The 11,465-nt window shown below is 41.1% G+C and overlaps 1 pseudogene; it reads right to left on the bottom strand.

Annotated features, from left to right (window-relative positions):
* Positions 1-313: 313 nt before the first annotated feature.
* LOC147291126 (cocaine synthase pseudogene) lies at positions 314-1,714 on the bottom strand (annotated as a pseudogene).
* Between the last annotated feature and the right edge of the window lie 9,751 nt (positions 1,715-11,465).

Raw genomic sequence — 11,465 nt, forward strand, 5'->3', positions numbered from 1 at the left:
AATTAGACTGCTTGGATGCCACTTGATTATTCATTCATGACAATTGGACTGCGAGAATGAGTTTGGTATCCACCTGCACTAAACAATATTTTACAAGGAAACAGTCTAGCACTACTGTATGTATTTATTTGGACCGGCAATTTCACACTGAATTCAAGGGAGCAAATGAAAAAGCATCTCATCATATTCAAATATAGCCATTATGAAAATCATGCAAAAGGTTAAATTCTTTCCAATTAAGCTAATGAAAGAAAGACCTTTAATTTATTTATTTCATAACGATAAATCCTAAACCAGTACGTACTTCTCATTCTCACATGCTGGAACGACTAACAATTGCACTAGGATTCAAGGAAGCAAGTGAAAGAAGCATCTCATCACGTTCAAATATAGCCATCACTGGTTCTTCCATGTTCACCCAAGCTTCAATATCTTCACCCCATTTGCTCAAAACGAAAAGATGGTTGAAGTACATAGGACAAGTGACCCAAATGGGTTTTCCCCACCCTAAATCTGTATCATATAAGGGAAATCCGCACAAACTTGACAAGAAAAAGATATTTACTCCCAACTTCTGAAGTTCATCCATCTCTCTAAGAGATTCACAAACCATTGAAAAACCATCTTCGCCTTTAAATCTATTTGCCTTGTCATTGCAGAAGTCTGTTAACCCTTTCCTCATCTTGACAACCAGTTCATGTAATTCGATATCATTTTTTTCCAGTAACAGATGGAATTGTGAAACGAGATTCCCCATAGAATTGTGGGGCAGGGGAGGGACCATTCTCTTGCGCAAGTTCACGGCTTGAGACACTAGTGACGGCCTTGATGGTGATGATATGGATTGAGAAGCAGCAACAGCATTAATAGCACATTTGAGCACAACTGCATATACTAATTCCACGTTTGTGGGGCCATTAACAATGCCAAGCTTTTGATCAAGTAGTAGTCTGCTAATTTTGGCCTTGAGACTGGCCATCTTAAAGGAGCTGAACACAAACCTCCTTGTGGTGAAATTTTGAAGAGCTGGTAATGCTGGGGTGAATGTGATCAGCCTATGCCTATCCGAAGCTGGCATCAAAGACGGTCCACTGAATAAATCTGGAAGCAGAATTTGATGATCATGACCATTAATGTCATATTCATGACGAGTAGCCGCGGTCCAGCTCTGGACAAATGTGCACAAAGATAATGCATCCGCGACCTTGTGTGAAAGAGAGACTCCAATAGCTATTCCTCCACAATTAAAGAGAGTTAGTTGAACATGCAGAAGAGCATCCAAGGCATCATGATTAGGAGTACTGGTTTTTGGAATAAAGTGGAGAAGTAAATTGGGTTCAGGTTGGGAGAGAACATCCAAGAGGTAGTAGTTGATTTGGGCTTCTACAAACGAAGCGCCTACATCGTTACACTCAATGGACACAGCGTCTTTGAATCGCCCCGCGAGCGGATAGAAATGAACCAAGGTTTCGGATAGGGACTTCTGTAGATGGTTCGATACCATTTGCTGCTCCTGGGAAGCTAAATCAACACCATGTTTATGGATATGGATTCTGCTGTTGGAGCCTGAGTAGAAGAAAATCATGGTTGCGTACGAATTAGGTGGAGATCTTTGGTCCAAAAAGGAGAGCTTGAAGTCTTTGTGGTGACGAGGAGTTGGAGAAGATGGCCTGATGGTTTTTCTTGAGATGATCTCTACCTTTCTTTCTGTCATCGTTTCTGTTTTTTATTTTTTGGTTTGGTTTGCAGCTTCTTTCAATATGCTTATATATTTGCCTTGTGCTTGGGCATGAGAAATACTTTTAACCAAACAATGTTACAGAATACAGGGCTTCACATGGTTGAAAAATGATGCCTGAATGCCACTTGATTACTCATTCATGACAGCTAGAATGCATGGATAACAATTGGATTGTTTGAGTAGGATATTGTTGGCACATGTAAAAGAGGTAGAGACTAGAAATACATGAAAATGTGAACACGCACTATGAAAAATTGGATATTAATTATGTCAATGAAATCAATAACATTTGTTGCATTTTTTATTTATATCACATCTTTATTAGAGGTGAGACTCACATCAATCTCAAATCCCTGGATACTATTTAATTATTCATTCATGACAACTAGCTAATGCATTGATGTCAAATGGATTGTCTAAGTATGATAATGTTGGCACTTGTCAAAGAGGAAGAGACTAGAAACATAGGAAAATGTGAAACATTATGAACCATTCAATATTACGTTAAAGAAATCAATAATGTAGGCCACATTTTTTATATCACCACTTTATTAGAGGTGAGACTCACATCTCAGATGCATGGATGCCATTTTATTATTCATTCATGACAAGTAGAATGCATGGATGAAAATTGGATTGTTTGAGTATGAAATTGTTGGCACATGTCAAAGAGGTAGAGACTAGAAACATAGGAAAAAATGAAACATTATGAACCATTGGATATTACGTTAGGTAAATCAATAACCTATGCCGCATTTTTTATACCACCCCTTTTATTAAAGGTGAGATTCATATGTATTCATTGACTCCATCTTTGTTAGAAATGTGATACATATATGGTACTAAAAATGTTGTACCCCTAACATTACCGCAAAGAAATTAGCCGACAAATCAGGGTTGACAAATAAGTAAAAATGCACTGCCGAACAATCGAAAATAGCCTCCGACCACTCGGCGCCTGATATGTGTGCAAAAAATAGAAAATAATAGATCAATATTATGTAACATATAATAGTTACAATATTATTGAATTTTAGTTAAAATTTTAAAAGTCATAAGACTTTATTCAGTATATTATAAAACTAAACATCTTAAACGAAAGTCTCCTTAGTTTCTATTGATATTTTATTCAAAGCAAAGACAAGTTTGGAGAGGTGGCTAAGCGGTGGATGTAGCAACAGCAACAGCAAAAGCGGAAGTTGCTGTTACTAAAATTTATACTGTGGGCCGGTATAAATAAAATAGGACCTATTTATCAAAAACAAAACATGCGTGGTCCGTTTTGCATGTCTATCAAGCTTTATTTGTGGACTTTATAATCATAAACTAAATTATTTAAAATACCAAAAACGAGCAATAGAGCACGACACAAGTATGATGTATCACCGAAAGGGCATTTGAATGCTTATAAAGAATTTTATTTTCTTGCACTACAGTGACAACCAAACTGTCACTACACTATTTCACTGCAGTGATTCTTATGTGTCCAATAAACATTAAAACAATGATAATGATATAGTTAAATGCTTAAATAGATGGCTGCAACGTTAAGTATCCATTACAGTTTGTCATTCTCACATGCGGCACTGACTGGCAATTGCACTAGGGTTCAAGGAAGCAAATGAAAGAAGCATTTCATCACGTTCAAATATAGCCATCTCCTTTTCTTGCAGGTTCACCCAAGCTTCAATATCTTCACCCCATTTGGTATCAACCAAAAGGATAAACTTGTCGAAGTGCGAAGGACAAGTGACCCAAATGGGTTTTCCCCACCCAAAATCCATATCATATAGTGGAAATCCGCATAAACTTGAACACCAAAACTCATAATTGAGTCCCTTATCACGAAGTTCAGTCCGCTTTCTAAGAGATTCAGAAAGCACAGAGAAGCAATCTTCGCTTTGAAATGTCTTTGCCTTGTCATAATTGCAGAAGTCCATGAACCCTTTCGACATCTCAACTACCAGTTCAGATAATTCGATGTCATTTTTTTCAACCAACACATGGAATCGCCCAACGAGATTCCCTAACACATTGTCCGGCAGTCGAGGGACCATTCGTTTGCGCAAATTGATGGCTTGGGACAGTAGCGCAGGCGTTGATGATGATATAGATTGAGATGCAGCAGCAGCTACAGCATTAATGGCACATTTCAACACAATTGCAGATACTAATTCCACGCGTGTCGGGCCATTAGTGCCGGGCTGTTGATTAAGTAGTAGTCTACTGGTTTTGGCCTTGAGACTGGTCATCTTTGAGGCCCTAAACACAAACCTCCTTGTTGTGAAATTTTGAGCTGGGATTATTATTAGGCCGTTTGAGGTGCTCGTTGGCAATGGAGACACAGGCGGCATCAACGGCCCAGTATTGATGAACTCCGGAAGCAGTATTTGTTGATCATGATGAACATGTTCGACGAATTCATTACGAGCAGCCATGGTCCAGCTCTGGACGAATGTGAACAGAGATGATGCATCCGCAATCTTGTGTGAAAGAGAGACTCCAATAGCTACTCCTCCGCAGTTAAAGACAGTGACTTGAACATGTAGAAGACCATCCAATGCTTCAAGTTTAGTAAAACTAGAGGAAATAAATTGGCATAGTAAATTGGGACCTGGTATTTGGGAGAGAAAATTAGAGAGGTGGCAGTTGATTTGGGCTTCTACAAAATAAGCACCTTCGTCATTGCAGTCAATGGATGCCCCGTTGAGTCGTCCGGCGAATGGATAGTAATGAACCAAGGTTTTGGATAGCGACTTCTGTAGCTGGTGAGACAACAATGATTTCGATACCATATGGTTGCTGCTGTTGGAGGCTGAGTAGAAGAAAATCATTTCTGCGCGAATATTTGGAGGGAATGATTGCTCAAAAAGAGAGAGCTTGAAGTTTTTATGGTGATGAGAAGTTGGAGAGGATGGCCTGATTAGTTTTTTCGAGACGATCTCTACCTTCAATTCTGTCATCCTTTCCTTTATTTGCAATTTGCAGCTTCCTCCCATATGCTTACATATATATATATATATATATATATTACCTTAATTTTGCTTTGGCATGACAAATAATGTTTCACATTACCATGGGCTTCACCTGCTTTTAAAACGATGCCTAGATGCTACTTGATTATTCATTCATGACAGCTAGAATGCATGCATGACACTTGAATTGTTTGAGTATGATATTGTTGGCACTTGTCACAGAGGTATATATATATAGACTAGTTACGTACACAGGAAAATGTGAAATACATCAAAGAAATCAATAACGTCAGTCATATTTTTTATATCACCTCTTTATTAGAGGTGAGACCCACATGTATTGGTTGATTCCATTTTTGTTTGTTTTATGTTTTTTGTTTGCTTTGCAACTTCTTTCAATATGCTTATATATTTGCCTTGTGCTTGGGCATGAGAATTAGTTTTAACAAAATTATTTTAGAGAATACAATGGGCTTCACATGCTTTTAAAATTAATGATGCAAGCTAGGATGCCACTTGATTATTCATTCATGACAACTAGAATGCATGGATGACACTTGGATTGTGAGTATGATATTGTTGGCACACTTGTCAAAGAGGTAGAGACTAGTTACAAAGAAAAATGTGAAACACTTTGAACTATTGGAAATTACGTCAGATAAATTAACTAATAATGTTTGCTGTGTTGTAAAAGTATGTAGAAAATTAGGGTTTGTGGAAAGAGAGGAGGCAGAGAAAATATGATCAGTCTATCTTCTTCATGTTATAAATATCCTTATATAGAAGTAGGGTTTACTAGGTTTTGTATATTTACTAGTATGCCCCTACAACTAATTACAGGGATAGCCACATAAATCAATATATTTACAACACTCCCCCTTGGATATTCCATGTCATTAGTGTTGTCTCTGCTATGCGCTTCTAAGTTGCCTCGTTAAAACCTTGCCAAGTAATAAAAACCCTGTGGGAACAAAAACAACCCTGGTCGAAGGAAAAAGAGTGCAACGCGCTTGAGTGTGGAGTAGTCACATCAGAACCTCGAAAGTAGGTGAAGTCATATCTTCTGGATCATAGGCAAATAGTATGTCAATGGGAGCGGGGTGCATTAGAGTTGCTACACCAAAACCTTGCCCGGTAAACCCAATGGGAAAAACCCGTGGTCGAAGGGAAAAGATGAGCAAATGCATATATATCAGATCAACACATCTTCAGGATGTAGTATGAGTAGGGTGACCATGCCAAGATGTGCCTCATTAAAACCTTGCCAGGTAACAAAACCCAGTGGGACAAAATAACCCTGGACGAAGGACAAAAGAGTACACGATGGTCAAACGAGTATGCTTCGGGATACTCCCCCTGATGTCGACTCCCCCTGAAGACTACATACTAGGTAAATCAGCCAATCTACACAAACCAATACCTCGAACATGCATCAAGAACGTGGACTTTGGCAGTGACTTGGTAAAGAGGTCTGCATGGTTGTCTTGAGATCGGATCTGCTTGACTTCAATCATCTGATGCTCTTGTTGCTGTTGATTGAAGAAGAACTTCGGTGCAATATGCTTGGTGTTGTCTCCTTTGATGAAACCCGTCTTCATCTGCTCGATGCAAGCGGCATTATCCTCATAGATAATCGTTGGTTCATCAGTGGTGGATTTCAGCCCACACGTACTTCGAACATGTTTAGAAACTGCTCTCAGCCATATACATTCACGAACTGCTTCGTGAAGGGCTATAATCTCAGCATGATTCGAAGAGGTAGCAACAAGGGTCTGTTTCGTTGACCTCCAAGATATTGCTGTATTCCCAATGGTAAAGACGTAACCAGTTTGAGAACGCGCCTTGTGCGGGTCTGATAGATACCCTGCGTCAGCATATCCAACAAGGCGGGCATCGTTCCGAGGATCGAGGGGGTTCGATCCATTCCTTGATGCGTAGCTAGGGATAGAATAAGCCCATATCTGTCGTACCTTTAAGGTAGCGGAAAAAGTCTTTTATGCCATTCCAATGGCGGCGTGTTGGCGCAGAGACACATATAGCTAACAAGTTCACAGTGAATGAGATGTCCGGTCTAGTACATTGAGTCAAGTACAATAATGCGCCTATTGCACTTAGATATGGGACTTCTGGTGCCAATATCTCTTCGTTATCATCTGCAGGACGAAACGGATCTTTCTTAGGATCTAGACTACGGACGATCATGAGCGTGCTAGAAGGCTTTGCTTTATCCTCATTAAAGCGCCTTAACATCTTCTGGATGTAATTCGATTGATGGACCAAAATTCCATCTGCACGGTGCTCGAGTTCCAGGCCGAGACAGAAGTTCGTTCTCCCAAGATCTTTCATCTCGAATTCCAACTTCAGGTGTTTAGTTGTTTCTTTGATCTCTTCAGGAGTACCAATTAGATTCATGTCATCGACATAAACAACTACAATAGCAAAACCAGAACTTGTTCTTAATAAACACGCAAGGGCATAAAACATTTATTCACATATCCCATCCCGATCAAATACTCACTTAGACGGTTATACCACCTCCGTCCGGATTGTTTCAATCCATAAAGTGAACGCCTCAAACTAATGGAGAGCGTGTTCCGTGGTCTGGAACTATTTGCATCGGGTGTCTTAAGTCCTTCGGGAACTTTCATATATATCTCTGTATCAAGATCCCCATAGAGATAAGCAGTGACCACATCCATAAGCTGCATACTCAGTTTTTCGGAAACTACCAAACTGATAAGGTAGTGGAACGTTATAACGTCCATTACGGGGGAATACTCTTCCTCGTAATCAATCCCAGGGCGTTGAGAAAATCCTTGCGCCACTAACGAGCCTTGTATCTCACAATCTCGTTTTTCTCATTACGCTTCCTTACAAATACCCATTTAAATTCTACAGGTTTAACATGGGGAAGGTGTAGGAACGACAGGCCCAAACACCTTTCTCTTTGTCAAGGAATCTAATTCGACCTGGATTGCTTCTTTCCATTTTGGCCAGTCGTCTCGACGTTGACATTTATCAACGGAGCGAGGTTCGATGTCATCGCTAGTTATAATTTCGGTAGCTACCGCGAATACAAATATATCATCGATGATAATCTCGTTTCGATTCCAGAGCTCACTTAAGCATGCATAATTTATAGAGATCTCTATGTTCTCGGGAGTGGGTTCAAACGTTGGAGCGTCCCCCAACGTCGTCTCTTCTGGGACGGACCCATAATCCGGAACTATTTCGTGAGATGGATCGATTGAGATCGCGATGTCAAGGGGACTCATTTGTGCCAAATGTATCCTCTTCCGGGGATAAGAGTCCATCGAACCTAGTGGTCAACCTCACTTCTGGGCAGGGACATATGACTGGTTAGCCACTATTGTTGTACCTCGTCCATCTGGGACGACACGTCCTCCTGGGACGACACATCCTTCGGGGACGGATATCCTTGCAGGCACATTTGCAGCAGGTATATGTGATCTCGTCACTTTAGCTAGATCAGAGAATGCGTCTGGCATATTATGAGTTATACTCTGTAGATCTAGAATTTTCCGCACTTCACTATCACATTGTGCGGTTCGGGGATCGAGATGAGACATAGTGGGGACATTCCACGTCAATTCACGTCGTTCTTCAGGAACGGTGACGTTCATATCTCCCCCTAACGGCGGGAAGACTGTCTCATCAAAGTGACAATCCGCAAATTTAGCGGTAAAGAGATCGCCTGTCAAGGGCTCTAAAAAGCGTATAATGGATGGGGATTCATAATCGACATATATGCCCATCGTTCGTTGAGGACCTATTTTGGTACGTTGTAGCGGCGCAACTAGCACGTAAACTGCATACCCAAATACGCGTAAGTACGAAACGTCAGGTTCGTACCCAGTCACCAGCTGTAACGCGGAGTAAGGTTGGGTAGCAGTGGGCCTCAACCGGACCAACATGGCTGCATGCAAGATTGTTTTAATGAACGCATAACCAAGGTTCGTGCGATCATTTGTAATCTTTTAATGAACGCTTCTGCGAGACCATTCTGGGTGTGAACATGGGGAACTCGATGTTCAACATTAATCCCAAGGGGCATGCAATAATCATCGAAAGTTTTCGATGTAAACTCTCCGGCATTATCAAATCTTCTGAACTTTATAAGATAATCCGTGTGGTGAGCCTTCTGGGCGAGAAGTTTAGCAAAAGCAGCGTTTCTTGTGGACAATAGTGTAACATGTGATCACTTTGTCGATGCATCAACCAAAACCATAAAATATTTAAATGGTCCGCATGGTGGTTGGATAGGTCCACAAATATTCCCTTGTATCCTTTGCAGGAAAAGGATGGAGTCTTTACTAGTCTTTGCATATAATGGTCTAGTATTCAACTTTCTAAGCGAGCAAGTTTGGCATAGTGTGTCACTAAACACAAGATCCTTATTAGTAAGGGGATGCCCGTGTGATGAATTGAGGATACGGCGCATCATACTTTGACCTGGGTATCCCAACCGGTCATGCCATAGAAAGAAACTGCTCGAATTGGTTAACTTCTGGTTAACTATGTGATTGTCCTCAATCGATCTAATGGTGGTCATATAAAGACCGCTCGATAGGCATTTCAATTTCCCCAATTACGCTTCTGGCCATACAAATTGGAGGTTATGCAAAGATATTCCACTCCATTTTCCTCAGTGGTTTCAACATGATAATCGTTGGCTCGAATATCCTTATAACTCAACAACGTTCTTCTGGAACTTGGAGAATATAAGGCCTCATTAATGGTAATTCAGTACCATTTGACAACATAAAAATGGGCTTTGCCATGGCCCTCTATCAGGTTGGATTAGCCTGATATGGTTGTCACAGAGGTATGAGTAAGCAATAAGTTTGAAAAATACTTCCGATCTTGAAGTATGGTGTGCGTAGTAGCACTGTCTGCCAGACAACAAACTTCCCCACTAAACATGCTTATTCATAAATTTAATTCAATAGATCACATGTATGAAAATAACTTAATTGAATTAAATAATATTCGAGCATAACCAAATTTCCAAAACAAATAATCCAAATCATAAATCACCAAAATAATCTGAATAAGAAAAACATTATTCAGAAAATAAATACGGCACAAGCGCCGATCATATCCATGTCATCGAGTTTCTAGTCCTCGAAGTGTCCAGTAGCAGTCTGGAAATCAGTGACCTCTAAGGTGGTATCCATAGGAAATGATCCCTCAACGAGATTGGTCTCTCGAGTTCCACGACTGGCGTGATACTCATTTACAGCTTGCGCTGATGCACGGCAGGTGCGGGACCAGTGATCAGTTCCTCCACATCGGTAACAGAGATCATTCTGATTCTGATTCTGGTGGCGACGGGCTGGACCAGTGTTCCTCTCATTTCGAGTTCTTAGGGCCGAGGGACCGTGGTTTCTACCACGTGGGCCATGGCCACATTGGCCTCCGTCATACAGGCCATTCTTCTGAGAACCTTTCCTTCCATATCTCGGGCGGTTAGACTTTGTGCCCTTTCCATGACCTCGGTATCCTCTTTCGCGGTTTGAATCGCGATAAGTAACAGCGTTTGCTTCAGGCAATGGTGCTGCTTTAGTACCGACAGGTCGGGCTTGATCATTTCTCATTAATAAGTTGTTGTTCTTTTCAGCGAGCAACAGAGTGGTGATCAATGCCGAGAACTTGGTAAAATTCCTCTCCCTGTATTGTTGCTGCAGGACCAAACAGGAGGCAGGGAAGGTGGAGAAAGTCTTCTCCAATAGGTCAGCTTCGGTGAGCTCCTCCCCACAAAATTTGAGGAGCGACCGGATCCGGCAGATCTCCGAATTATACTCATTCACGGATTTGAAATCCTGGAAACGAATGTTCTGCCAATCATGTCTTGCTTCAGGCAAGAAAATGGTCTTTTGATGGTCAAACCGCTCTTCCAGAGCAACCCAAAGAGCTCGTGGATCCTCTTCAGCGAGGTACTCAACTTGGAGTGCTTCCTCCATATGCTTCCTAATGAAGATCATGGCACTTGCCTTAAGAGATTCTGCGACAACATTGTCTGCATTGATTGTCGATCTCATCTTCTTGGCAGTCAAATGAAGCTTAACATCTTGAGTCCACTTTAGATAGTTTCTTCCGGAAACTTCCAAAGCGACAAAATCAAGCTTGTTGAGATTTGACATTCTTTGGTTGAAAGGAACAAATAATCATGATTAGTGCTTCGGGCAATAATATCCATAAACAATAAATAAGAACTTCAAGTTCTATAACATGGTATAGACATGTAAAATCTACTGGTTTTATCATGTATGGTGAATTTATGAAGGAAACTTCAGGTTCCTTATATGGCATTATTGAAGCTACAGGTTCAATATTTATGTATGAACAACTGGTTCATTAATTACCTGCAATTTCTACACATGTATTCTAGTGCAAAAATTTAAACAAGTAAAATATTCATATACTCAAGAAGAACACAAAAATATCTCAAAATTGTTTGAACAAAATTGTTTAAATATTTAAATTATTAAAATATTCGTGGGGGTGACGTGCCGCCTGCGTGGGCAGCTAGGTGGCTGCCTGCGTGGCTGCTTGGTGGCTGCCTGCGTGGCAGCTAGGTGGCTGCCTGCGTGGCAGCAAGGTGGCTGCCTGCGTGGCAGCTAGGTGGCTGCCTGCGTGGCAGCTAGGTGGCTGCCTGCGTGGCAGCAAGGTGGCTGCCTGCGTGGAAGCTAGGTGGCTGCCTGCGTGGCAGCAAGGTGGCTGCTGCC

This window comes from Dryas octopetala, chromosome 3 (assembly GCF_963921425.1).
Source record: "Dryas octopetala chromosome 3, drDryOcto1.1, whole genome shotgun sequence".
NCBI classification, from domain to species: Eukaryota; Viridiplantae; Streptophyta; class Magnoliopsida; order Rosales; family Rosaceae; genus Dryas; species Dryas octopetala.